We start from the raw sequence: 26,122 nt of genomic DNA on the forward strand, positions 1-26,122 counted from the left end.
GGCTGTTGGATTTTGTCAAAGGCCTTTTCTGCATCTATTGGATAAACATGTGGTTTTTGTTGTTGGTTATTTTTATGTGATGGATTATGTTTATTGATTTGTGTATGTTGAACCAGCCTTGCATCCCACGGATGAAGCCAACTTTATTGTGGTGGATAAGCTTTTTCATGTGCTGCTGGATTCGGTTTGCCAGTATTTTATTGAGGATTTTCACATCAAGGTTCATCAGGGATACTGGCCTGAAATTTTCTTTTTTTGTTGTGTCTCTGCCAGGTTTTGGTATCAGGATGATGCTGGCTTCATAAAATGAGTTAGGGAGGAGTCCGTCTTTTTCTATTGTTTGGAATAGTTTCAAAAAGAATGGTACCAACTCCTCTTTGTACCTCTGGTAGAATTCGTGTTGGGATTCACTCAGGATGGTGGCAGAAATATTAAAAGGAAATATTAGGGAAAGTTATAGGGAATAGTCACAAACCTTTTGGAAGGCCAAAAGGTTACATAGCTTGTAATAACTGAACAGGCTAAAGGCAGCCGTTTCTTACCTTAGAGCATTAGGTCATAGCATAAATATTAGGGACAATAGAGGCTTCCCCAGTTAAGTGTGTTTACCTCCATTAACTAACCCCTGAGCCAGATGGCTCCCTCGGTGGGGGAGAGATTGAGGAGGGAAATTGCTCCTTCATGGTATTTACTTTAGACCCCAGTACCTGAGTTTTAATCATTCCTAGAACTACTCTCTTAACTGTCTTAATTATCTGCAAGTATGTTTACTCAAAGCTTCTGTTGTTAATTGTACACCAAATAAATGCCTGGTGTGCAAACTGCTCAGGGCCTGCTACAGTGACAAACCTCTCTTGATATGCAGGCGGTTGGACACTCAGCTGAACTGGCAAAACAAAATATCTGTGTATCAGTGTACATTTTATTCACCTGTCATTTGGGTCAGGGTCTGCAGGCAGACGCCCGCAGCTAATGTCCTCAAGTCTGAGGAGCAATACCTCAAATTCGGCTGTGAATCCGTCTGGTCCTGGACTGTTTTTGGTTGGTAGGCTATTAATTACTGCCTCAATTTCAGAACTTGTTGTTGGTCTATTCCGGGATTCGACTTCTTCCTCGCTTAGACTTGGGAGGTGTATGTGTCTAGGAATTTATCCATTTCTTCTAGATTTTCTCGTTTATTTGCGTAGAGGTGTTTATAGTATTTTCTGATGGTAGGTTTGTATTTCTGTGGGATCAGTGGTGATATGCCCTATTTCATTTTTTATTGCATCTATTTGATTCTTCTCTCTTTTCTTCTTTGTTAATCTGGCTAGCGGTCTATCTATATTGTTGATTTTTTCAAAAAAAAAAAACAGCTCCTGGATTAATTGATTTTTTGAACGTTTTTCATGTCTCTTTCTCCTTCAGTTCTGCTCTGATCTTAGTTATTTCATGTCTTTTGCTAGCTTTTGGATTTGTTTGTTGTTGTTTCTCTAGTTCTTTTAATTTTGATGTTAGGGTGTCAATTTTAGATCTTTCCTGCTTTCTTTTGTGGGCATTAATATTATACATTTCCCTCTAAACACTGCTTTAAATCTGTCCCAGAGATTCTGGTACGTTGTGTCTTTGTTCTCGTTGGTTTCAAAGAACATCTTTATTTCTGCCTTCATTTAATTATGTACCCAGTAGTCATTCAGGAGCAGGTTGCTCAGTTTCCATGTAGTTGAGCGGTTTTGAGTGAGTTTCTTAATCCTGAGTTCTAGTTTGATTGCACTGTGGTCTTTTCTTTAAGAGCGTTGAATATTGGCCCCTACTCTCTTCTGGCTTATATGATTTCTGCAGAGAAATATGCTATTAGTCATGGGCTTCCCTTTGTGGGTAACCCGACCTTTCTCTCTGGCTGCCCTTAACATATTTTCCTTCATTTCAACCTTGGTGAATCGGACAATTATGTGTCTTGGGGTTGCTCTTTGCAAGGAGTATCTTTGTGGTGTTCTCTGTATTTCCTGGATTTAAATATTGGCCTGCCTTGCTAGGTTGGGGAAGTTCTCCTGGATAATATCCTGAAGAGTGTTTTCCAACTTAGTTTCATTCTCCCCATCACTTTCAGGTACACCAATCAGATGTAGATTTGGTCTTTTTACATGGTCCCATATTCTTGGAGGCTTTGTTCTTTCCTTTTTATTCTTTTTTCTCTAATCTTGTCTTCTCTCTTTATTTCATTATGTTGGTCTTCAATCACTGATATCCTTTCTTCCGCTTGATTTATTTGGCTATTGATACTTGTGTATTTTTCATGAAGTTCTCATGTTGTGTTTTTCAGCTCCATCAGGTAATTTACATTCTTCTCTACATTGGTCATTCTAGTTAGCAATTCAACTAACTTTTTTTCAGGGTTCTTAGCTTCTTTGCATTGGGTTAGAACACGCTCCTTTAGCTCGGAGTTGTTTGTTATTACCCACCTTCTGAAGCCTACTTCTGTCAATTCGTCAGACTCATTCTCCAACCAGTTTTGTTCCCTTGCCGGCAAGGAGTTGTGATCCTTTGGAGGAGGAGAGGCATTCTGGTTTTTGGAATTTTCAGCCTTTTCGCGCTGGTTTTCCCCATCTTTGTGGATTAATCTACCTTTGGTCTTTGATGTTGGTGACCTTTGGATGGGGTCTTTGAGTGGATGTGCTAATCCTTTCTGTTTATTTCTTTTTCCTTGTGACAGTCAGGCCCCCCTGCTGCCAGTCTGCTGGAGTTTGCTGGAGATCCACTCCTAAACCTGTTTGCCTGGGTATCACCAGTGGAGGCTGCAGAGCAGCAAAGATTGTTGCCTGTTCTTTCCTCTGGAAGTTTTGACCCGGTGGGCACCTGCCAGATGCCAGCCCGAGCTTTCCTTGTATGAGGTGTCTGTCGGCCCCAACTGGGAGGTATCTCCCAGTCAGTATACATGGGGGTCAGGGACCCACTTGAGGAGGCAGACTGACCTTTAGCAGAGCTCAAACACTGTGCTGGGAGGTCTGCTTCTCTCTTCAGAGCTGTCAGGCAGGGACGTTTACGTCTGCTATAAGCCCCTGACTGGGGATCCTGCCTTTTTTACAGAGATGCCCTGTCCAGAGAGGAGCAATCTGGCAGTTGGGCCACAGCAGCCTTGCTGAGCCACAGTGGGCTCCACCCAATTCAAACTTCCCAGCAGCCTTGTTTACACTGGCTATACAACTGCATACTCACACCTCAGCAATGGCGGACACCCCTCCCCACACCAAGCTCCTCCATCCCGATCTCAGATTGCTGATGTGCTGGCAGCGAGATTTTCAAGCCAGTGGATCTTAGTTTCCTGGGCTCCGTGGGAGTAGGACCCACCGAGCCAGACCACTTGGCTCCCTGGCTTCAGCTCCCCATTCTGGGGGAGCGAACAGTTCTGTCTCAGTGGCATTCCAGGCGTCACTCAGGTAGGGGGGAAAAAATGTTAAAAAATAAAAAAATAAAAAAAGGCTCCTGCACCTAGTTCTAGTTCAGTGTCTGCCCAATTTGCTGCCCAGTTTTGTGCTTGAAACCCAGGGCCCTAGTGGGGTAGTCACCGGAAGGAATCTCCTGGTTTGTGGGTTGCGAAGACTGTGGGACAAGCACTGTATCTGTGCCCTTGTTTCTCAGGTCTGACGCTCACGGCTTCACCTGGGTTGGGGAGAAAACTCCCCGACCCCTGGAACTTCCCAGGTGAGGTGACGCCCCAGCCTGCTTTGGGCTGCAGCCAGTGTCCAACCAGTCCCAGTGAGATGAACTGGGTACCTCAGTTGGAAATGCAGAAATCACCCGTCTTCTGCACAATCTCGCTGGGAGCTGCAGACCGTTGCTGTTCCTATTTTGCCATCTTGAATTTCCCTGTGGCCTTTATAAGTTTTCTATAAGTTCTCTCAGTTCTTAATAGCAATCATGCTGGTCAACATACACCGCTTTCAAAATGCCTTAAGCTTAATAAGAAAACACAGAATCTTGATCTTCACTTGTCTTGACTTTTAAAATTGTGTTCAATGCTGAATAAACCAACATAAACTCGAAGTCTAGTTCATTAAAAAAAGGTTTTAAAGCCTTTTTAAATTCAAAGCCATGCTAAAATTTCAGAAATACACTTGTCCTTGACTTTGCGACTTATCATTCTGTACATCCCCTTTAATATTTAAAAAACATGTTTGCAACAAAATACTTTGAAATTTGAAGAAAAAACATTGCAAAGTCAAATGTCAAGAAATAGACACCTTAAAAAAACAAAAAGGTTAATGGAACAGAATAGAGAACCCAGATACAAATCCAACATTTACAGCAAACTTATATTTGACAAAGGTGTCAAAAATATACGATGGAGAAAGGAGAGTCTCTTCTATAAATGGTGCTGGAAAAACTGGATAATCAGTTGGGTACAGTGGCTCATAATCCCAGCACTTTGGAAGGCCAAGTTGGGAGGATCATCTGAGGTTGGGAGTTTACATGGTGAAACTCTGTCTTTACTAAAAGTACAAAAATTAGCCAAGTGTGGTAGTGCACACCTGTAATCTCAGCTACTCAGGAGGCTGAGTGAGGCATGAAATCTTTTGAACCTGGGAGGTGGAGGTTGCAGTGAGCCAAGATTGAGCCACTGTACTTCAGCCTGGGTGACAGAGTGAGACTCTGAAAAGAAGGAAAGGAGGAAGGAAAAAAAAAAAGAAGAAGAAAAGAAATTCAGAGAGAGAGAGAGAAGGAGGGAGGAAGGGAGGGAGGGAGACTGGATAACAGTATGCAAAAGAATAAAACTAGGCCCCTGGCCAGGCACGGTGGCTCATGCCTGTAATGCTAGCACTTTGGGAGGCCAAGGCGGTGGATCATGAGGTCAGGAGTTTGAGACCAGCCTGGCCAATATGGTGAAACCCCACTTCTACTAAAAATACAAAAATTAGCCAGGAATGGTGGCATACACCTGTAGTCCCAGCTACTCAGGAGACTGAGGAAGAAGAATTGCTTAAACCTGGGAGGCAGAGGTTGCAGTGAGTCGAGATCACGACACTGCACTCCAGCCTGTATGACAAAGCAAGACTCTGTCTCAAAACAACAACAACAACAACAAAGCTAGACCCCTATCTCTCACCATATACAAAAATCAAATCAAAATGAATCAAAGAGTTCAGTGTAAGAGTTAAATATGACACTTCTAAAAGAAAACACTGGGGAAGTACTCAGGGACATTGATCTGGGCAAATCTTTTCTGTGTAAGCCCTCAAAAGCACAGGCAACAAAAGCAAAAATAGACAAATGGGATTGTTTCAAGCTAAAAAGTTTCTGTACAGCAAAGGAAACAATCAACAAAGTGAAGAAACAACCCACAGAATGGGAGAAAATATTTGCAAACTATCCATCTGACAAGGGATTAAAACCAGAACACATAAGGAGATCGAACAACAGTGGAAAGAACAATTTAAAAATGAGCAAAATATCTGAATGGAAGTTTCTCAAAAGAAGACATACCAATGGCCAACAAGTATATGAAAGGATGTTCAGCATTACTAATCATGAAAGAAATGCAAATCAAAGTCACAATAAGATATCACTCACCCCAATTAACATGGCATTTATTACAGAGACAGGGAATAACAGATACTGGTGGGGATATGAGAAAGTGGAACCCTCCTACACTGTCGGTGGGAATGTAAATTAGTACAGTCACTATGGAAAACAGTATGGTGATTCCTCAGAAACCTATGATGAGAACTACCATATGATCCAGCAATTTCACTACTGGATATATATCCAAAAGAAAGAAATCAATATATAGAAGAGATATCTGAACTCTCATGTTTATTGCAGCACTATTCACAATAGGCAAAATACAGACTGAACCAAAGTGCCCATCAATGGATGAATGAATAAAAAAAAAAGTGGTGTATATACACAATGGAATATTATTCAGCAAAGAAAAAAAGAATGAAATCCTGTAATTTACAGCAACATGGATGGGATAGAAGTCATTATGTTAAGTGAAATAAGCCAAGCACTGAAAGACAAACATCACATGTTCTCACTCATATGTGGGAGTTAAAAAAAATAAAGGGATTTCATAAAGATAAAGAGTAGAGGCCTCTGGCCTGTACAGAGGCCAGGAAATGTAGGACTGGGGGTGGAGATGGTTGATTAATGCCTACAAATATACTTTCAAGTAGAAGAAATAAGATCTAGTGTTTGATAGATTAGTAGGATGACTATAAATTAATCTCTTGTACATTTCAGTATAGCTAGAAGAGAATAATTGGAATGTTCCCAGCAGAAAGAAAAGATAAATATTTAAAGTGACAGATATTCCCATTACCCTAACTTGACTGTTACACATCATATGAATGTATCAATTATCACATATACTCCAAAAATATGTACATCTGTTATGTGTCAGTAAAAACAAAATAAATGAAGTTAGAAAGCTCATAGAAAAAAAGAGACAGATGTCTATTTTTAACTGACAAATAATAATTGTATATATTTATGAAGTACCATGTGATGTTTTCATATATATGTGATACATTGTCAGATGACTTTCCTCGAAGCACAATTATAGATTAACCCAAATGAACTACCTGAGCCATGAATTCCACCGACTCCTTTTGAGATGACAATCGCCTCAGTTAGGACTCATCATGTGCTGTCAACCTCAGGCACTTCTAGACCGCTATTATATGTGTAAATTGGGAAAATGTTACTCATAAAACCATATTATCATTTCACATATGTCTTTCTAATTTTGTTGTGTGCTAAATTGGACTCTTGCCTTTTAAATCAATTTAGCTCAAAATAAGATTAGAAGCCAATGATGAAACTTAGAATCTTAGAAGTCATTTGACTAAACATCAAACTAATCCATGGTGTTTCTTTGACCACTCCTATTATTTGCTCACTACCTTTTATGGGGTTGGCTTTAATAGCTGTAATCATTTTTAGTGCCTTTGCTTAGAATCCAAAGCTGTTTCACTATTATCACAACTCATGTGTTCTGCCAGAATCTGTTAAACTGTAGCAGGATAACTTACTAGCTTTCAAAAAGGGTGAGACCACAGACCCTTCACAGTTCTCAGTGCAAAAATCAGAAAGTGAGTGGCTTTGGAAAGGAGACTAATGGAAAGGGGCACAATGGAAGGAACTTTCTGTAGTTCAAGGTTGAAATTGAAACATCTTAATTGAAATGTTCTATTTCTTTATTTAGGTTGTAACCACAATTGTCAAATTAGAACACTTAAGAAATGTATTTATTGTATGTAAATTACACATCAAATTTTTTTTAATTCCTAAAAGTTCATCCTCAACTGAATGGCATTATTCCTTTTCATCTTCTCAGGAAATTTAAAACTTTTTTGGGGGGTGGAAATTAGCACCATCAGTATATACAATGTTAAATGACAAAAATAAGTAAAATTTATGAATAGTTAGCAGCAATTACCAAATAATTACATGAATGACAATTCAGAGAAAGACAAATATTTGATATGAGAGCTTTAAATGATCAATGTCTTTATAAGCTGTAATGTTTATTATTTAGGTTTTGTGAAATATCTAAAACTTTAAGTAGGAAAACTTCAGTGAAGATTCTCAAGTGGCTACTGAGAGAAGCCTGAACAATATGTTGACAGATTTTTGTAGAAAAGAAAATAGAGTAACTTGCAAAAATATCCAAAATATACCAATGACAAATTGAAATTCTCTCTCTCTCTCCAAAATATATATATATTTTGCAGCACTATATATATATTTGCAGCACTATTCACAATAGACTATATATATATATATATATATATATATATTTTTTTTTTTTTTTTTTTTTTTTTTTTTTGAGACAGAGTCTCACTCTGTCACCCAGGCTGGAGTGCAGTGGTGCCATCTCAGCTCACTGCAAGCTCCGCCTCCCGGGTTCATGCCATTCTCCTGCCTCAGTCTCATGAGTAATTGGGACTACAGGCACCCACCACTACATCCAGCTAATTTTTTGTATTTTTAGTAGAGACAGGGTTTCATCGTGTTAGCCAGGATGGTCTCGACCTCCTGACCTCGTGATCAGCCTGCCTGGGTCTCCCAAAGTGCTGGGATTACAGGCATGAGCCACCACTCCTGGTCCCAATATTTCATTTTTGAAAAAAAATCAGTAATGACTTCATGCCAGAAAGAACAGAAAAATCTAGTTTAAAAATTTGTAGCTGAACAATTGACTTCCTTGAATAAAATGAAGTTTAGATGCATAAATAAAATACCTTGATAAAGTAGGGCATTAAAGAAGACTGAGATATTATCATAGAAGCAGAGTTAGTGCAATTTGAGTATATGAATATAAAACATGTAGGAAGGTAGAGATGCGCTAAAAATTAGATGTGTAACAGAGGAAAATATTAATTTTTATTATACGTTGTTATAGGGTACATGTGCACAACATGCGGGTTTGTTACATATGTAGACATGTGCCATGTTGGTGAAATTAATATTGTTCCAAACAAATTCTAGAAGAATCTACTGTAGAGATGCTTATGAGCACTTTGAAAATAAGATGATTTCATGAAACCCCTTCAAAGCACACAGAGATAAACATACTTAACTAATACTTAAAAGAAAATAAAATAGGAGAGAAAATATCAGAGTGCCCTGCAGGTGATCAAGGAAAGTACTGTTTTCGGAAGATCTTGTTTCCATTTAAAACGTGCGTATTTGTGTTCTGCTTCACAATTAAGATATATTTCTTATTTGGGGTTCAAGTTCAGAAATATTTGCAAGCTTCTGTTCTGAATAGGTTTGCCTATAATATTTGAATAAGAAATGGAGAGACAGATACTATAGGAAGGAAGGTACCTACTATAACTAACTTGTTCCACTTACAAGCTTGGGCTACAAACTGTCATTTTTAATATATAAAACTAAGTGATTCTGAGTCACCTTCTCTACATATCCACATTCCCTGATAAATAACAGGATTCTAGCACTTTCTTAATCCAAAGTATTTGTCCCCATTAGTATCATTCCCACAATGGAAAAGCAGATCATCTGAGCAGCCCTTTGCCTCAGGGGAGATCCCTGGCCTGTTTCTGTTTTGTTCAAAGGCTGTGTAGTATAGCTGTGGAACAAGGGTGGTGGACCAATCAACTGAGGTGACTGAATCATAGACCAGAACTGCTGGTCTAATAGTAGCTACTCAGCATTTCAGGAAAGAGAGAGAATGCCTTTCTTTCCCAGAGTTATGTTAAGCTATAGTCACTCCATGCCACCCAAGGCCTGAGCCTCCTGTGTTAGGGCATTTCACAAGTACAGCATTTTTAGTTCTCTACTTCTACATAGACATCTGTTTTCTCCATGCATATGGCATGGTTAGATGATCTATACCAGCCACATGCTGTGCTCAGACACAGGCCTCTCCTACTACTCCAGGGGGAGGTTGCTACTCTTCTTATATCCAAAGAATCACTCTTACTGATTACTTGTGATGCTGGAGGGGAGATACAACCTTAAGTTTGGCATTGCCATCATGGGTTAGTGCTGGCAAGGGGCATCCCAGAGACTTGATGACAGTATTTCTCACTCCTGGCTTATCTTCGATGTGAAGAGCATCTCTTGTCCCAACACTGAAGCCATTCTTCCAGCTACAGACTTCATACTTGGGGCCTTCAGGATCCGGATCCATAGGAAGTCCCTGCCTCTGCTCCCTACTTCCAGAAGGGCAAGATCCACCGCAATTCCTGTCACAGAATTATTGACAATTAAAATATTTTCTTTCTTCTGTCCATCGTCTGAAATATTTTGGACTGTTGAGGCATTCTCTTTGCTATTTAGTCTTACCCCGAGCGTTTTGCATTTTGGCAGATCTCTCTATAGCTGGAGGCAGCATGCTTTGCTGTTTTTTTTTTTTCTGTCTTCAAATTGCACAGATTTGAAGTCAAACCCTGAATCTAACACTTCAAAGTTACATATCTTTATAACTTTGGGAAGCTGACTTCTCTGACTTCAAGTGAGGTTATGTTTAAATGTTAAAACCATAGTAGACATGCAGGAACTACTGGTTTCTTTCATTTTATATTTTGTTCTCGCAATGTGAGTGCATGATAGAAGTGCACTAACTAGTTGATTTGGCTTCAATTTTGTTGGAAGAAATTTTTTCAACAATTATTGATTGATATTAAACTAGATACCATTCATCGTTGAGGAATTACTGTTTCGGTAAAAATCATGTCAATCAGAGAATTATCTTTAAATTGTTAGCAATGGTGAAGTCATCAGAAGTTAGTCTGGGCATGTTTAAAGGAGGCAGTTGGATAGAAATGTGTCATGAAAAAAATAGAATGTACTGCGCTCTGAAGAATGACAAAAAGGGATTATTCAAATAAGAATGTAATTACTATAAACACCAATCTTGGCTATAATTGTTATATTTCTTTCTGATCCTCTGAGATTGCTTTTTATTTTTTGAAACAGGTGACTATTTTAATTCACTAGGTGAGTTATCACAGCCATCACCTTTCTGGACTTCCTCTCTAAATAAACGAAAACTATTCCAACATAATGAAGGAAAGCTGTACAGTCTGTTGAATTGTATTCTTGTGTCTCTCCTGAAAACTATAATGGAGGAATATGTGGCTTCTCTTGACCTAAAGGTAGAGAATGGTAAAATTCACTTATTGGCATTGTTTGCGTTGTAGATCTGATGCCAGTAGCTGGGGTAAGCCTTATGCACAGATGAAGTGTTCAGCTTCACAGCAATGTTTTGTACTAGGATTAGGAGAATATCCTGAGGAAATACATCTTTTCAAAACTCCATAATGCAGATCAAAATAGTATTAGTTACCATATGGTCTGTAAAGCAATTCTGGCCCAGTTCTCTCTATTTTGTAGATTAAACAAATAAAAAAAAAAATCACACACATAAAATTTTTTTTTCAAGCTCAAAAACCTCTGCCATAGCTAGCACAGGTACCTGGAATTCTACTTTCAAAGGTTCATTTACACATTAGAAGGCGTCTCAGTCTTCAGGTATCTTTGGCTAAAATGTAAACAGCTCTGCTAAGCACAGTACATTGACTTTTATCATCCTCCAACACCTGCAAAGATGATTCCCTGAAGTGATTAGCTAGGGAATGGACAAGGACAACAATGATAGGAGGCTATGTACATTGGGCTGGGGCAGCATGCGTATTCCAGGCATTTGGTGGAGTAGGTGTGAGAAAGTAAGTCGTGTGAATTTGGAAAAGAGACCCAAAAACAAACTTTTCCCATCTCACGATTGTGTCTGACTCTTGTCCTGAAAGTAGAAAAAGGCTAAGAAAATCAGGTTATACAATAGGGGGTGGAATAACTCAAAAGCTTCTTTAAGATCCTCAAGCAGAATGAGCTTATTAATATTTCAAATCTAATCTAGAAGAAAATGCATTATTAAAGGAAGACCCTGGGATGACTAAAGACAGAAATCTTTTCCCTTGCCTGTAGGCCTTCTACCTAAATCAAATGATATTCCAAATGACTTGGTCTATCTGATCTGCCCAACATACCAAGGAGAGGGAAACCAAGAAACCTCACCAACATTTCCCGGCAGCCCTTTGATCCTGTCCCCTGCCTCCACTCCAGGGATCCCCCAATTCTTGGCCCTTCAGTAAGTCCCCCTTCAGACTCACCCTGACCACCCCTCTAAAACTCTGGCACAATATTCTCAAGTAACCACCAAAAAATGCTACATTTATAATAAAGTCATATTATTAAGCTCCTGCAAATAGCTTATAGCTGTATATTTCATACACTACCAAGTGTGATTAACCCTTCTTTAAAACATTGAGTAACTTGCTGAACATTTATTATGGGAAGTGATGATGTTTCAAATTTTTTCTGCACTTTGTTTTATATTTTTTAATACAGCATGGTTTTGTTTTCCTGTTCTACTTTTTCTACCTTCATTGGAATAATTTTTTACTTATTGTGCTTTTCTGTCTATTGTTTTAGAACTTAAATCCGTTTCTTATTCTTTTAGTGATCATCTTAATTTTTAACAAAAAATTAAACTTATATTTTATTCTACATATCAACAATTAATATTAATCCTCCAAATACAACAAAAGCCTTATGCCATTTGTACTTTGCTACTCTCCCAAATTGCCACCTCACATGTTTGAAAGTGTCTTGGATTTGAATTCAAAATTGTTACTTATTTGTTCATAATTAAATCAACACTTGCATAGTGTTAACTATACATTTACTGATTTCTTGCTCATCACTATTTTTTGCCTTCTATTTTATCCTTCTCTTAGATTCTCTTTTCCTTTCGGGAAGTAAATTCTAAAACAATAATTTCAAAAAGGATCTAATGGTAATGTATTAATTAAGGACATCTTTACCTACAACTAACATACTCTCATAGCAGTAACTTAGATAGAGGAATGTATTTATTTCTTGTAACTAGATGTAAGACTAGATGTAGATGGCTGCTAAACTTGGTTCAGGACTACATACCAGGCCACTATGTCTACAATTTTCTTCTCCTGATAGTTGCAGAATAGATGCCATTATAGATCTTAAGCAAGCGTTCTAGTTGGAAAAATGAGAAAAAGAAGAGCAGCTTATGCATCAAGTAGATCAGAAACTTTCCCAGAAATCTTATGGCAAATTCCACTTATCATTGACTGGAATTATACATGGGCAATGTGGGAAAAAAAGATGGGAAATGGGGATTGGGTCCACAAAGAAATAGCAATTTGTCCAAGAGGCTAACTTTTAGATGAAATACATACCAAAAAAAAAAAAAAAAAAAAAAAAAGAATGCATTTTGTCCTCAACTTGAGTACTAATTTTTGTTTTTGTTTTTGGTATAGTATTTTAGCTTAAAGCTATATCTTGTCAATATTTTGAAGACATGACTCCATTTTATTCTCCTATGCTGTGTTGTTGATGAGAAGGCTATTGAAAATTTAATTTTTGTTTCTTTAGAGGTAAACTATATTTTGTTGGTGGTGATGGTCATTCTGAAAGATTTTGGAGCTTTTTTATTCTTAGGTGTCAGGAGTTGAACTTTTCTCCTAAAATAGGCTCAAGTCCCAATCTCTGGTACCTGCAAATGTGACCCTCTGAAAAAAAAAAAAAAAAAAAAAAAGTTTTTGCGGATATAATCATATTAAGAGAAGGTCATACCGAATTAGGGCAGACCCTAATCCAGTGACCGGCATCCTAAGAAAAGGGAATTTTGAACATAGGCACACACAGGGAGAATGTCATGTAATGACAGAGGCAGAGAATAGAGTGATGTGTGTACAGGTCAAGTAATGCCAATAATTTCTGGTAACCACCAGAAGGAAAGGGCGAAGAAGGATCCTCCCCTAAAGCCTTCAGAGGGAGCAGCAGTGGTGAATCCACATCTTGATTTCAGTCTCTCCTTCTGAACTGTTAGAGAATAAATTTGTTATCTCAAGCCGCTCAGTTCATGGTAATTTGTTATGATAGTCCTAGGAAACTAATACACTAGGTTTCTAAAAGTTATCTAGGTCATGTCTAAGTATAACTCCTATTTTATAAATCCTATTTAACACAATGTAAACCCTTTAAATTGAAGGACTGTGTTGATAGCAGCCTTTGCTGAATGATCCTGGTGGTTGTTCTAGACATCCTTCCTGCTTTATGTTTTTGTTTATTCTGAACGTGGAGTTTCTCTGGGAAATAAGCTGCCCTTTCCCATCCAATACCTTGTCACTGTGTACGTTCTGGCGGTAGCTTTCTCTGTCCATTTTTTTTTTTGTTTTTTCTGTTTTTTTTTTTTTGTTTTTTTTGTTTTTTTACCATTTGATCCTATCTACTTTCTAGCTTCTAGAATTTTTCACTATTTCTGGCCTGTTGTTGAAAAACATCCTTGTTTTTCAGGGTTATTCCCTGTAAATATATTTTCTTTCTGTTACATCAGTAGAATTGGCTGGCAGAAAAGCGAATGAATGTGCGTTGCTCAATCTGTCATTCTGAGTTAGGCCACAGATTTTTAAAAATTTATTTATCCTAGTTAATTTTTTCCCTTAAGACCTTTCAAACCATATTGGCATTAGAAGCTTTTGTGTTATTTTTTCACTTTATCTAGGGTCCAAGCATAATTTGTGGCTGCCTCTGAATATAAACAAGGTAGTTTTTTCCTCCTTGACAGAATTATTGATTGGTTTTGCTCAAGCTGAAATTCTAAAAATCTCATTCATATCAGAACTAGAGGTTGTATGGTACTGGGATAAAATCTGCTACCTAGGAGTCATCCCTAACGTCTTTTAGTGTGCCCAAGTTTAGATTTGCTATGTTCTAAACTAGTCATGTGTATCATGTAAGCCTTAAATTTGAGAGAAGGCTAACTTGTCTTCATTAGTAATACTACTGACTTAGGTGTTTTTTCAAATGCCACAAATAGTCTGATTAGATTTTGTGGTTTATAGAAACACACACACACAAATACAGAGTTACAGTTCTTCCAGTCCTAAGGCAAATTTAGCACTACAGAAAGGTCCTCAAGTGGCACTTACACAGGCAGATAAACTTGTATGTGTAGCACAGAGTCCCCAAGATAATCTGCTTAATTAGCTGGAATCAGTTGAAACAAGTGTAAAATGAACATGGAACTAAGGATTTCAAAGGTAAAACAAGCAAACAATAAACATAAGGAATTGAGATTTTACCTCTCATTTTTATTTCATTGTGTGTTTTTTTTAATTTTTTTTTTTTTTTTAGGAAAACTGTTTTTCAGGGATCACCATTATATTAGCTCTAGGTACATATTTTATATCTCAAACTTTAGCAGCAGGGCCTGAGAAAGTGGAAGAATAGATTAATTTACATTGAGATGATTTTTTTTTCTTTTTTTCCCCCCTTGGCATTTATTTTACATTTTGCAATGCTTCAGTCAACCTGAAATGTATGGAGAATACTATAAACTACTCCTATATAACTGCTACCCACATTCAACAAATAAATATTAACATTCTGGCATACTGAATTCGTATCATTTTGACTTTTCATGTGTAAAAGTTAAAGACATAACTTGAAGCCTCCCTTTCACTCCCTACATTGTTATTTTCCCTCTGTCCTTAGAGGCAGTCACTGTTCTGAGTGGGTTCTTTCCATTCATTTTTCATCTTTTCTTCCTATGCATTTCTAAAGTTTTCTCTATTTTCCCTCTTTATTCTTCACTCCTTAAATGGATGTATACTTTGTAATACATATTCCTTACACCTATCTTCCTCCCAGAGCAGGCAAGGATCTTGGCTTTACCGCCCCAACCCCCATTCTGCCCAAAGGAATCTGTTTTCATTGACACGTATTTCAGTTTCACCTTTTGTAGCTCTAAATCTTTTATTTTGTCATCAGTAGTTAATTAAATTTGCCACCATATTTTACCAGTTTTTATATTCACTATTTTTTCATGCTTCCTGTGATTTTTCTCTGGATTTCATCTTCTTGCTATAATACATCTTTTGGTCATTCTTTCCGGAAAAGTATGGTTAGTAAACTCTTTTAGTTTCCACGCTTCTGAAAATATATTTTCCTTTCCCTCCTGCTTAAAATATAATTACTTATTTACAGTAGAGTTATGCATTCTCTATACAGTGTAATTATGTATAGAATCCTGGGTGGACAATTGGCATCCCTGAGCACTTTAAAGGTAGATTATCATTGTTTTGGGGCACACTTGGCTACACCTGAGAAGACTACCATTAGTTTAATTATGGTTCTTTTGTGGAAATCTTTCTCCTCTGATAGATTTCAGGGTGTCTTTTTTTTCTTTATTTTTGATATTCTGAAGTTTCAGTAGGATGTGTCTGGTAGACTTATTTTTATTTTTCCTTCTTGGCCCTCAAAATGAATTGCCAAAATTAAGACTCATATACCTGTTCAAATCCAGAAAATAATTATTAAAATTTTGAATTCTGTTCCTCTCTTTCAAAGCTAAAATAGAATATTTTATTATTTTAATTGTTTAGTGTTAGCTGTCTTTCTTAAATTTGCCTCATATGGTCAGGAATATTGGTTTGCAGGCTAATATTGACTGGAAGTTTCCATTTCAATTTCATCCCTCCAGCTAGAAGTTTTACAGTTACTTCTGCCTAGGAACCAGTGCAGAACTGGTAATTTTGAGTTCCCGTGCCTCAATGAGTGATGTTAAGAATATCTCAGACCAGTCATTGAACTAGTAGACAGTTTCACTCAGGTGGTAACTGAGAAGCTTCCGCCTGCTTCCTCCTCCTCCAGCCAGTGCAGCATCGACCTTTCCAGAGTTTTCTTCCCCCTAAATGGAAGACTTTGGTGCCAAACAGTGAAGAAGGTTCTGTCCCCTATCCCACCGGAGATGGATTTCGTTTCCATCATCCCATAGGATCAACATTTTTTGGTGGCAAAGGCTCACTTCTGGCCCCTCACTCTGGCAAGCTGCATGTTCTGTCTCATTTAGCACTGTTTCAGTTCCATTTCTGGTCTGCAAAGATCTTTGTCTTGTTTCCAAAAATGGCAGTCTTGGCTGATGCACTGTGAAAACATTTTTCTAGTTATAGAAAAGTGACTTAATTATATTTAAAACTATATTATACATAAATATATGTATAAACATGTACTTTAGATTTTCAAGGCTAATAACAAAACACTCAAATTAATATTTTTAAATGTATTGTCTTTTTGTACATCATTATTTTAAAAACATATACAAAGTCCCAGAAGCAAGCATGCTTCTTCATTCTTGAATAAGGAAATGTGTGTTGACTGTATGTTCCTTTAAGGTATTTCAATACAAATCAACTGGGAGAAACTCACAATCAGATGTGAAGCATTTCACTCAATTTCACAGTCAGCAATTAATTGCTTATTTTTATGGCACTGAAAGTCTACTGTTTTCACTGAAATAAAGAGTGCCATCTACTGGTTCAATTGTCGTTAAAGGGACAGAATCAAGCAAAATTTGTGTTGGTGGGAACTCACATCACGCCTAATTCCATTCTCTTTTTTTCACCCTCATATAAGAGCTGAGTGAAGAGCTAAAAGCTGACCCCTGATCTAAAGCACACAGCTGTTTCAATTCAACATATAAAGATCAACATATAAAGACATATAAAGATAATGGTATTATCTTTATAACTAACTGAGAACTCGGGGACTTAAAGCTCATTAGCTTTCTCCAACTTTTTAAAGTTTTTTTTTTTAAGTAGAAAAACTTTGTATTGAAATGTAATAAAGACACCAAATAGTCTTTTATATTGTTACAACATAAGAAGAAACACTTTAGCTTCTAATAAAAGAAGGTAGCAGGACATAGAATCCTGTTTATTTGTTTGTTTGTTTTGTTTTTTGAGGCGGAGTCTCGCGCTGTCCCCCAGGCTGGAGTGCAGTGGCGCAATCTGGGCTCACTGCAAGCTCCTTCTCCCGGGTTCGCGCCATTCTCCTGCCTCAGCCTCCCAAGTAGCTGGGACTACAGGCGCCCGCCACCACGCCCGGCTAATTTTTTCATATTTTTAGTAGAGACGGGGTTTCACTGTGTTAACCAGCATGATCTCGATCTCCTGACCTCGTGATCCACCCGCCTCGGCCTCCCAAAGTGCTGGGATTACAGGCGTGAGCCACTGTGCCCGGCCGCAGGACATAGAATCTTTAATGTTACCATAATCAATGGCTCGTTCCTCCTAGGAGAATGGTGGGACTGTGAGTTGCTTGGTATATTTGTCAGTGTGGGGCTCAGTAGTGAGAAGGGAGCATCAGGTTGCATGACTCAGGCTATGAATTGATTTAAATACTAATATAAAGAAAACAGCTAAGTTAGACGACAATGGCACATCCCAAATAAAAGCTTAATTTATATGTTAGTGTATTAAAGCTTTAGAATATAATGGTAACTTTCCTATAAAAATCATGTCAGTAAATATACAAGACGGGTTTATTATATCTCAATTGGATCTGAGTTTGGCCGGCAGTCTCAGATTCCACCCCCTGAGAATTATCTTCCTGGGGTCTGTAGCCCCTACAGACACTTTCATTGTTCACTGAATCTTAAAATGATGGAGACCTTAATATTTCAGTTTGTCAATAATACAGTTTCTAGGCAACCATATTACAGTTCCTCATTACAATCCCCAGATATAATCAGCTACAGAGTCTCAGATCCATCTAAAACTGATTAGCAATTAGTCAAATAAATTTCAGATTAGAGAATGTCAAAGACTCAATATTGCTTTTAACATAAATGTTTTAAATCTCAGTTTTCTAATAAGGCAAAACTTAATTTTATTTTCAAAATAATTTAATTTAAGGCATCACAATAATGGATTAATTTTAAAGAAAAATTTAAAAACCTTTTCCCTCAGCTCATAATCATCCGGGTTGAGTGTAATAAGTTTATGGGAAAATAGAATATTAAAAATATCAACTACTTGAGTTGAACATTGATAATTCTGATCACTCAGTCTACAGTACAGATACAAATCAATATTTGAAGAAGAAAATCATTTTATAATTTTGGGCTAATTAAGATGGTGATAAAGTTCAGTTTGCTGTTAAAGTAAGTAAAATATGCAGTAAACACTAACATGTAGGAGAAGAAATAATTGAACTACTATAATAACTACATCTTCATCAAACGCTGGATATGAATTTTATTAAATGCATGAGGGGATAGAAAATGAATGTAGAACAGTCAAGATTCAATTTTCTCTTTCAAGGAAGAAAATTTCCCAAGTAGTAGAAACTGAGGCTTAGTAGTCAACAGCATAGAGTATAGCAGTGGCGTCCATGGGGCTGAGCCACACACAGCTATGATTCATGCACAATATTTGCCACCCAGGTTAAAGAGCCCTCACAGACAACTTAAAATCGAAAGTTGGTCCAGAAAAGCACTACCTCAAGTGATATGAAGCTGCTACTGTAATTAGTTAAGCTAAGTCATCAAATAACGATTATCCAGGTTTTTCATTAAAATCAAACATTTTCCATATGGCAATGAGAGCTTCTGACTGGCAGTGTGTAATACCATCACAGCTTTTGGAGATAAAGGTAATAAACACCAATGGAAATTATCATTTTAAAATGGGGGAGAAAAAGGTCATTTTGCAAATGTTGGTGTCAGCTATGGGATGCCAATGAGAAATTCCTCACTGACATTCTAATTTCTCTTACATTAATTAATTTTCTCAAGTTAAATTAAAAATGAAATTTTAAAGGGCCTATTATTTGCAAGTGATACAATGAAACAAAACAATCTGGGACAAGCCTTTAACATTCCTTTGTGAGAACAGGAGGTTGGTAAATAATTGTGCATTAGAGAAACTATATTCGTGTCTAACTAGTTTCCTTAATTTTGCAGTAACTAAATTCTTACCTATGATCCCTCCTTTCTGCTGTCTATCCCTGTTATAAACTGAATTGTACACCCCTAAAGTTCATATTCATAATCCCCAATGTTAATGCATTTGGAGATATGGCCTTGAAGGAGGTAATTAAGGTTAAATGAGGTCATAAGGGTGGAATACAATAGGACTGGTGTCCTTATAAGAAGAGGAGACACCAGTGTTCTCTCTCTTCATGTGCGCAAAGGAAAGGTCCTGTGAAGACACAGAGAGAAGGTGACTGCTTATGAGCCAAGGAGAAAGTCCTCCCCAGAAAGTATCCCTGCTGGCACCTTGATCTTGGACTCCCAGTCCTCATAACTATGAGAAAATTAATGTCATATTTAAGCCACTCATCTATGACACATTGTTATGGCAGCCTGAGAAGAATAATACAACCCCCAAATTCCATATTAATCTAATTGTGTACCAGTAATACAGAAGGCAAAGTATTAAATGAAAACCATTTAGAAAAATCCAAAATTAGTTTTTGAAAGTGACTAACATTTAACCTGGCTATTTCTACTTGTTTTTTTTTTTCTTTTTCTTTCCCTTTTTCCTCCTTCTCTTTCTGTCTTCCTAGTAGTGGTAATGTTGTTATTGTTGTCATTATTGGTATCATATAGTGCTACAAACTTTAATTAATGACTATCATATTAATGCTACAGCCACCCCTTGCCAGTTTTTAGACATGTAACAGCACGGGAACTAAGTTTTGTAAACAATCTACTACACACTATTTTGTTCTAGGTTATTGATATAGGATATGTTTTTTTCAAATTCTGAATTGTAATCTTTTTCTTAAAAATTATTTATTTATTTATTTTTTGATATGGAGTCTCACTCTGTTGCCCAGACTGCAGTACAGTGGCACAATCTCAGCTCACTGCAGCCTCGTTCAAGCGATTCTCGTGCCTCAGTCTCCTGAGTAGCTGGGACTACAGGCACGCACCACTATGCCCAGCTAATTTTTTTTTTTTTTTCGTATTTTTAGTAGAGATGGGGTTTCACCATGTTGGCCAGACTGGTCTCAAACTCCTGACCTCAAGCAATCTTCCCGCTTTCACCTTCCAAAGCACTGGCATTATAGGTGTGAGCCACCAAGTCTACCTGTCATGTTTATTTTAAATGTCTCTTTTAAATATAAGATAAGAATAAATTATCCTGGTTAAACACTTAGAATTTGAGAGAGGCAGAAACCTACACAATTATGCTTGTAATTGATCCCGGAGACTACGGCCTTTGCACTACACCATTTTGCCTCAGAAACACAATTTTCCCACAGTATTTCCAAATTTGCGTGTTACCTGGGCTGATGGTGTTGGCCCATTTCGTTGGAAGGTAGCACTAATGGGTCCAGGCACACAGTTTCGATTTCTACAAGCCACGATTAGCTTTATTATACTACTTGATGACAATCGTACCAGAATCTGATTTTTGGTAAGATTTCTGGTGAAAAAAAAAAGAAAGAAAGAAATCAACTTATTTTTAAAAAATACATTGAAAGTGCAAATATAAATATATAAATATGTTCCAGAAATACATATTTCTAAAAAAAATTTAATTTCTTAATTGTATGTCATTTTGTTTTTGAAAATATAAGTATCCTTGTGTCAAAACCGCTTTTTGAGGAAAAAGTTGTCTACCAAGTGTTTTCTTAAATGTATAATGATAGTTATTAAAAAATAATCAACAATAGTTTATTTCAAAACTACAGGTTTTTAAAATAATATTTGTTTTTTAGATTTTTGTGGTTTTACTTAGTTATCGATATTTCTCCAAATTGATTCTTTTTGTCTAAAAATGGAAATGTAGATACTTCTAAAATTCTGTCACTATAGAAAGATATTTAAAAAAATCAATAATACTATGAACAAAAAATGGTTTTATATCAATAAATTGGGACCAGGAAAAAACCAAAAAATTTAAATTATTCATTCTATTCTAAAAATACTCAGAAAATAAATAATTATTAAGTTAAAGAAAAAATAAGCCAAAGGGAAAATACAATGAACTAGTTAATGTGATTTGTTTGGTTTTTGTTTGGAGAAAAAATTATGAGTTTTGTGAATATAGCTAAGTAAAATACTTAAACATTTAGATATTTACACTGAATTAATTATTATACACTGAAAGCTGAAAACAATACCTGGAATGTTTGAGCTTTTTTTGTTTGTTTTTGCAGGATATGAGGGAGTCAGTTCTAGAACAGATTCTGGTGACAATGAATGTCTTTCTAGTACAGTGTTAAATGTTGCCTTCCAGCTGTCGGTTTATGTTATCTTTTTTCATTAATTTCTGGGAAATTTTCCTATTGTCTTATTATTTCTGTGTCTTCTGAATGGATGTGCTTTATGGATGTGCTAGGGTAGGCAAAGACCTGAAAGACAGCAATTGCATTTCCTACTGGCAAGCTAATTAAAGACATCTAACATCTAAGTCCTTGGAATTTATTACAGCAGCTAAGCAATGCATCAAAAGTTGAAAGTCCTATGTACAATAGAGAAAATACCCTGCCTTGACCACATAAACATAAACCTGAGATATAAACTCAGGCCAGAGGATATTTAGAATGTTCAACTATTTTGATCTTGGGACTAAATATTCATTAAAGATACTTACAGCTTCTTTGAAAATGTCATCATCCTATTCAAGCAGAGGTCACATTCCCACATGAATCCAAATAGGTCAAAGGGCAAGACATGGAGCACAAATGCAGGGTTAAAAATGGATGTGCCCTAAAGTCACATACAATAGCATGAGGTTTTTCCATTCATTCTCTAGTAAGGCTTCTGAAAACAGGTTGTTAGGCCTATGGCTCAATGACTGCCAAACATACTACAATACTTACTGAGCCATGCCAACCCAGCATTTAAAACAATCCAGGTCAATGATCAGGGTGAATGCTGTCTTTAAAAAAGAAAAGAAAAAAAAAATTCCTTGATCTAAATACACTAAAAAGCAAGAGACAGAGTAATCACTTAGAGCTGGGTTTAAAAAATAACTGTTAGTAAGTTCAAAAATTGTCCAAGTAATGGTTCCATGAGAACTGACAGTGAAAGCTTTTAAAAATAGTGCTTCAGAATTAAGATTATTTTTTTTCTGTCAGCAGAGAAATATAAACAATATATTAAAAATAACAATATATTACTGTTGCTTGGGTTAAAAAATAAAGCTTCAATTTCTCATTATAGAAGGTACATTAATAAAGCTAAGTCTACAACTTTATAGTTCACTTTAACACCTAAAAAATTGTTAAAATGACTGTAAAAGAAAAACAGCACATAGCAAGCAAACTAAGATAAATACAGCATTCAAGAAACATACATTGGCCTCAAGGTACGCATACAGATATACACACATTGTGCAAGTCAATCAAGTCATATTTTCAAGCCCTTAGCATTGGGTCAAGGAGTGCTACTTATCCAAGTGATTTTTTGTTAATTTTGTGTTGGAGCAGTACTGCCCAACTCTTATGGTAACCTGGGAGACAATTGCCAAACGATAGACCTAATTTAAGAATGTGTCAAAGTTTGGTTATAGACCCTGGCATTTGGTCAAAATCTAACATTTGGGTTCATCTTTAGTTTTATTCTTTGGAAGTCCAAATAGTCAAATGCCTCCTGCAATATTTCTGTCATCTCCAACAGGTGTGTGATGAATGTGACCAGATAAATGTGATCACGTAGACTGTCATCATATCTAAGCAAATAACAGTGATATAAAAAAGGAGCAAGAATAGGCACTTCAGATTTATTGTTAATGTCTCATTATCCACTGTAAAATATAGGTAATGGGGTGGAAACCTTATTCGTTATTAGTATCTTATTAGTAAAATAATTATTTTACTAATACTAGTAAGTATCTTATTAGTAAAATAATAATTTACTGATTTTTTCTTTTTTTTTTTTTTGAGATGGAGCCTTTGTCGCCCAGGCTGGAGTGCAATGGCGCCATCTTGGCTCACTGCAACCTCTGCCTCCTGGGTTTAAGCGATTCTCCTGACCCAGCCTCCTGAGTAGCTGGGATTACAGGCATCTGCCACCAGGCCCAGCCAATTTTTGTATTTTTAATAGAAACGGGATTTCACCATATTGGTCAGGCTGGTCTCGAACTCTTAACCTCAGGTGATTCACCCACCTCGGCCTCCCAAAGTGCTGGGATTACAGGAGTGAGCCACCATGCTGGACCAATTTACTAATTTTTACTAATAAAATAAAGTACTAATATTTACTAAAATAGCTTACTAATATTTACTAATAAAATAATTATTTGTTAATTTGAAGTATAAATGTGTATTTATTATTGTAGTGGTAAAACGGAACAATAATACATCATGGTTATGAAAGTTGTTGATTATATTTATGGAAAGCCTTTTGAGAACTTTTATATAGTAAAATTATCTTAGAAATAAATTGACCTTTATGAATGTTAAGAAAACATATATTACATAGATAATTTTAGGAAGAAAATTATATTCTTTTGGAGTCAACAAACTACTATAAATAATTCCAACATGAATGTATCAGAAAAATAATGACTAGGTTGTATTATATTTCCAATCTTTGTAGAATTATTTGGGAACTAGTGTATATATTTATATAAAACATTAAATAAAATATCCTCTAAGAACTGTGTTTAATATTTAATTATTTAACCCACTGTATTTAATATTTAATTACTTAATTCCCATTTTGTTTGGAAGTCTTTGAATAAAAAGTTCTATTTTGTTGCTCTGAAGTCTGAGAAAAGGTGATTTAACAGACACACACTATCTTTGCCTTGTTACTCATCACCTGTGACAGACAGCAACAACATCATGATCAGTAGCCTAAGCAGATTGAGCCGAAAGATACCTCACATCAATTTAATGTGACAACTGCTCAGTGACCAGAAGACAATCTTGCACTTTCCAGTAGAGAGATATTGTTTGTTCCTGCACTGTAAAACCAAGCAACTAATTATTAAAATAATAGATGTGTAAATTAAAATGTCAAAATTATTCTTCTACTTTGGCCAATTAATTGATTTTTGACACTTAGCTGTTTGGCATGTTTTTCAAATGTGCATGTATCTCATTTTTTTGAGGGAGATACATTAATATATATATGAAATGAAAAATAAATAGACATAGTTGCACAAAATTTCTTTTTAACCATGATGGAAATATGTGCTTATTATACAACATCTTGAAAATTCTGAAGAATTTAAAAAATATAACAAACACGTTTTGCATCCCTCCAAGAGTACAGTATATAATTCCAGTCTTTTTCTCCATATATGTATTTCACAAATATACATACACACTCAAACACATACATGAACACATTCACTGTCCTTGGGTTTTATAGACAAAAACTTAAGAACACTAAATGAATACCTCTTGATAGAATATTTTTAATTTTTTAAACAATTTTTTGCATTCTTCAAAATCCATCTCTCCTTCTCTTTTCTAAATTGTCTGAAAAACTTGCACATCTTTACATGAGTATCTCTTCACTCTGCTTTCCCGAAAAGGAATAGAACGCAAAATGTCCCAATGTCATGGTAATTCACTACATTTTACATGATTATTTTTATCGTAGGCCAAAAGACATACCTTAATGTGAGAGTTGGTGAAAGCAATTAGAAATTATTTTATATAAGTTAATCGGACTGACCGAAGAAAACAGATATTTAATCTTGTAGGTATTTCCTTTTATTCTTCTTTACAATTAAGACGAAATATACTACATCTGCATAGGTAAATAAGCACATTTATAAAAAGGAACAGCTTAGTTTATATCTGGACTTGAATCAAACTTTGCTGCTATAAAATTGATCATGAATTTCCTTAGTTATTTGATACAAGAGAATCATGGTCATTTCTCCCAAATAGTGTTGTAGTGTTATTCCTTCTGAATTTGAAGGACCATTCATAAAAATAAAGATCAATGTAAAAGGTTTACATGAGATACATCAAGCTTCATCTGCCTAGAATAAAATTTAATGCTTATTCTGATTACAGATATTGCAACTTTATATCCATTTTCTCCTTGCCAATGCTTATAATATTTTTAGCAAGTTGCAACTCTGTTCTCAGTTTCAGTGTCTAGCAATCATAGGCCAGATATAACTGTATCATTGTGACGGGGTATCTCTGAAGATTGTTTAAGGTGGCATATTTCCCTTTATTTTTCTCCAGGCACCCAAAAGTTGATGGGTTCTGAAATCTCTTGGTTTCCATTGAATTCTCTATTTCAATTAAACTTCGTATTTCCTCTGTATTTCATTATGTGGTTGTGGGATTTGAGGCTTTTGGGCTAGAGAGCTCTGATGGAGATTTCCACGACTGTGTTTCAATTTGTATTTCATTTCAGTTAACATTTTAATTAACACAACTATTTCTAGGGTCCTTTAAAGAATATTTTTATTCTTCCATCTCCAAAAATCTCTCATAGACATAGACATTTTTTAAAATGGTGTTCATTAACATTGCATTCGGAAAATACAGTAGAAGAAAATGTTTTAAAGAAAAACCTGGTCCTGAACAATAAAATAATTAATTGTGGATTTTCTTTGGATTTAATTGTTACATATCATTCGAATTAGAAAGTTAGTTTTTGTTTGCTCATTCTTATCTGATAAAATTCAGTAGGAGAAGAAAGAATATAATAATGCAAATGAATGGTAAAAATCAAAGTATTAGACTTGGTATAGTTTTAAAATAATAAAAAGAATATAAGCATAATAAATAGAATTTGATGATAAGTAGACATTGAAGAGATCTCAAAATCATATCATCCAACTCCAAAGCTAAAGCTAGA

This window comes from Macaca nemestrina, chromosome 3, assembly GCF_043159975.1.
Source record: "Macaca nemestrina isolate mMacNem1 chromosome 3, mMacNem.hap1, whole genome shotgun sequence".
NCBI classification, from domain to species: Eukaryota; Metazoa; Chordata; class Mammalia; order Primates; family Cercopithecidae; genus Macaca; species Macaca nemestrina.